The sequence below is a fragment of the Martes martes genome (assembly GCF_963455335.1).
Source record: "Martes martes genome assembly, chromosome: 17".
Lineage (NCBI taxonomy): Eukaryota > Metazoa > Chordata > Mammalia > Carnivora > Mustelidae > Martes > Martes martes.
Window position 1 is genome coordinate 46,410,894 of NC_137905.1, and position 4,652 is coordinate 46,415,545.

Here is a 4,652-nt window from a genome sequence, read left to right on the forward strand (position 1 = left end):
ATCCCGACAAGGCAGGACCTCTGATTTCATAATCTCAGTTCTGGCTCCTGCTGTTGACACTGTTTCCTTTAGAAACAAAACTGCAGTCAATCTTCCCCACCCACACACAGATCTGGCTCCTCCGAGAAGAGAGCGCATTCAGGAGCCGCGGGGTGGGGTGCGGGGAAGGCAGGTCAGGCTGGAGGACAGCTGCGCGTGCGAGCGTGCGGTGGGGCCGGTAACGCGGCTCATGCGCCCCCTGCAGGAGAAGGGCTGCAACCGCAGGGTCAGGGCAGCGGGGAGGGGGCCTGGAGGCTGGGGAGGGAAGTCTGGGTCTGGTAGGTGGGGGCTGCCCAAGAGTCTGCCTCCCGTAGAATCCAACTTGCAATAGCCCTGAACTGCTTGAAGATAGTCATCGAAGTGGATAGAAGTTAACCGTGTGTTCCACTGAGCGCGCACCCAGGACCTACCTCCCACCTGCTGGCTATCTGTCCTGTGTCTTTCATGCTGTTACGTGCCCCGTCCTCTCCTCCACGGAGGGGACCAGGCAAGGAATCTGGGCAGAAAGTCTGAGAGCTAGTACCGTTTCAGGAGCTTCTAAGACTTCACATGCCTCCAGTTTCCTTGGCCTGGACTGTGATGGTCCAAGTGCATTCAGGTGAGCTTAGGTGAGCTTGCCAAGGGGGTCCCTTCTGCGTTGTTCTGTTCTCATAACTTGAGCCATGTAAACTGTAAAGCCATTGTAAGTATGAAACAGTGGAGCGTGGGTAAACTGGGTAGCTAGGATACAGGTGGAACCTTGACCATGACCATGCAAACAAGCGTGCAGGTTGGGTGCAGTCAAACTGCAACAGTATAGCCTATTTTATCAGAGTAGGTATGAGCCTGGTACACGTTGTATTGCGCTCCAGCTGCCATAACAAAAAAACCACAGACCGTGTGGGTTAAACACATTTATTTATCATAGTTCTGGAGGATGGGAAGTCCCAGATCAAGATCCATGCTGGCAGATTCATTTCTCAGTGAGCAGCTTCTGGCTTGCAGACACTGCCTTCTCCCACTATTGTCAGATGGGGGGGAGAGGGTACATGGTGCCTGCCGTCTCTTACTCTTCTTCTTCCTTTTCTTTAAAGATTTCATTTATATTTTAGAGAGAGAGAGGGCACACACAGGGAGGAGAGGCAGAGGGAGAGGGAGAATCTTTAAGTAGACTCCGTATTGAGCGCAGAGCCCGACATGGGGCTCAGTCTCACAACCCTGAGATCATGACCTCAACCGAAACCAAGAGTTGGACACTTAACTGACTGAGCCACCAAGGCGTTCTACTTCCCCTTCTTATAAGTGCACTAATTTCATCCTGGGAGCTCCACCCACATGACCTTATCTAAACCCAATTTCCAGGGGCATCTGGGTGGCTCAGTTGGTTATTATGCATCTGCCTTTGGCTCAGGTCATGATCCCCGGGTTCTGGGGTGGAGCCGACATCGGGCTCCTTGCTCAGCAGGGAGTCTGCTTCTCCCTCTGCCTGCCACTCCCCCTGCTTGTGCTCGCTTTCTCTCCCTCTCAAATAAGTAAGTAAATAAACGTCTATCTATATCTATGTCTATATCTATATCTATATTTTTTTTTGGTGGGCAGCAACAAAGGAAGGTTTTTTGAGTGACAACAAAGTGATCATACAAAGATCCCAAGGAGGGAGGGGACCCAAGAGGGGTCCTAAAGAAATAAAATCTTGCCCTAAATAAATAAATAAAATCTTAAAAAGAAAAGAAATGCAACTTATGGGACACCTGGATGGCTCAATTGGTTAAGCGTCCAACTCTTGATTTTGGCTCAGGTTATGATCTCAGGGAGTGGGATTGAGCCCCATGCCCAGCATGGAGCCCGTTTAAGATTCTCTCTCTCCTTCTCTCTCTGCCCCTCCCCTTGCCCTCTCTAAAAAAATAATAAGTAAAAGAAGAGTTTATGATATTTACTCATAATTTTTACATAATTTACTCATAATATTTACTCATCTCCCAAAGCTATCTGAAGAATCAAGTGTGGTGGTGACTTCAAAAGTGCTTTGTAAGCAGGAAAGCACCTTATAAATAGCTGGTTGGTGGGGGAGGTCTTTTGCAGTGTTCTGTGACTGAACACAGGTTGCTCTAAATTAGCTCCCCACCTCCTCCTATTCGTTTCCTATCTTCACCAGTTCTGAGCTCTCTTCATAGTGTTCGTCACTGTCTGCCATGATTTTGTTTATTTATTTTCTCCCCCACTTGATGTCAGTTCCCGTTGGGCAGAGACGTCTCCCTGGTTTGCTGCCTAATCCCATCTTAGCATCCTAACATCAGATCAAACCTGGAAGATTTGTTAACTGCCCCCCAAGGGCTTTATTTTTAAACCTTGATCAATTGCTGTTCTAGTTTGACTTGTACTATAGGTAGAAATAAAGCCTTTTGTGAATGACCACTTCTCTGTGAATGCTACAAAGGAATTAATAAATATGCACTTTGTCAAATGGAAAAAAATCTCTTTATTACAACGCACCCTGCCACTCTGCTAAGATCTTTCGTAAACAGAAAAATTTTTATGTTACAAAATGCTGTGTAGACCACATGCAGTATTTACAAATACTCTATCCCATGTGCCATTTGGAATCTCTGTAAGTGGTAAAGTGCTTTGTAAATGTCAAACTACTTAAAAACTACAGAATGTTCTGTAAACAACAAGGAATTCTGTATACTACAGAACACTCTGCCTCAAAGAGTTTTGCTAAAGGCAAACAATATTTTTAAATGCAAAATGATCTGTCCACATCAAACACCTCTGTAATTATAAAGTGCTCTTCAACTGCAAAACACTTTACGTTTTGGAAAGATAAATAGACTGATACATAATTTAAAATAAATGACTGACAAGAGGCAAAGTCTCTGACACAGTGTAAGGTCCTGGGCACCCTAAGTAGTAATTTGTAAATGGGTGTGTGTTTGTTGATGGTCTCCTGCTTTGTTAAGAATGTGATTTGTTGGGCGCCTGGGTGGCTCAGTGGGTTAAGCCTCTGCCTTCGGCTCAGGTCATGATCTCAGAGTCCTGGGATCGAGCCCCGCATCGGGCTCTCTGCTCGGCAGGGAGCCTGCTTCCCCCTTCTCTCTGCCTGCTTCTCTGCCTACTTGTGATCTCTCTCCCTCTGTCAAATAAAATAAATAAAATCTAAAAAAAAAAAAAAAAAAAAAGAATGTGATTTGTTGGTGATCCAATGTCATCTCTTTCTCCTCCTCTGGAATCTGGGTGGAATTTGTAGCTGCTTTGGCCCGTGGAATGCATACCAGACTTCCAAGGCAAGGTCCTAAAAGGCAGTAGTTTCTACCTGGCTCTCTCTATTCCACCTTCCACTCCCACGGATTCCCCATGAGACTAGTGCCAGCAACCCAATCTCACCCCTACTGGAGGATGCCTGGGCTAGTCCATCAACGGCTCTTGAACAACATCCATCCCACACAGATCAGCCACCAGCCAGAGCCCTTGGAAGAAAAGACCAGGGCCCTGTTTTCCTCCTAAAGTTGGAGGACAGTTGCCACAGCTTTCCTTCTGGCCACCTGCCCCGGCTGAGCCTGAGTCTTAACATTCATGGCCCCAATAGGGAAGGGAAGAAACACTGGTTAGCTCCACACGTGACCTCAACCATGACCCCTCCCTCAGCTGTGAAGGTATAGCCCAGACTGTCCAAAGACCATAATCAGAGATGCAGTCAGCCCCCACCCACCCCAGAACCCTGCCTCCCTTCTCCTGAGCACTGGGACCAAGCACGTGTCTGGGGTTGAGGCAGAGAGGGTGGGACAGGGAAGGGGCGTTACTCTGGCTGACTGGGACCCCCTATCCCCACATCCATCCTCTTGGGCATAGGAACTAGCTGCCCCTCCCATGCTTCTCCGTGCAACAGCCTTACTCCAGACATGCTTTGAATGGCCCCTCAGCATGGGACAGGAGGGAAACCAAAGCACAGGGCTGATGGGACAGGCACCCCCTCTCCACAGCACCCCAGTGTCAAGAGCTCAGCCTAGAGAGTCACTGGACTCGGGTATGTCAGGCTCTGCTTTCAGGCCAATGACTTCACCTCCTGGAGGATTTATTTACTTGTCAGACACTTCAGGGCTATTCGCATGGTGCCAACCCCTTTTCTAGGCACTCTGGCCATACTGTCTCATGGAATCTTCAATACCACTTGGAAGGAGCATCTGGGAGAGGAGTTCTGGCCCCATCCTTCCAGGGCCTCAAGTCCAAAGGCGGAACGGAAGAACACCTGCCTTCCATTCCCAATGGAGAGCAAAACAAACACAAGGCCACCCTGCCCACAGATGTCCACAGTGGCACTGTTCACAAGAGCCAAAAGGTGTCAACAAGCCACGTGCCAATTACCTGATGGGGGGATAAACCAAACGTGGTATTTCCATCCAGCAGAATATTATTCGGCCCTCAAAAGTACAGCGTTTCCTTTTGGGGCGATGAACACGATTGGATGCTGGATAGAGACAATGATTGCATGATACTGTGATTGTACGAAATGTCGTTGAATTGTATACTTTAAGATGGTGAGTGTTTAATTTTGTTATGTGAATTTTAGCTCAAAAAAAAAAAAAGGGAAGAAAAGAAAAGAAAAAAAAAAAAAGCATGGTAGCAAGATAGTTGTT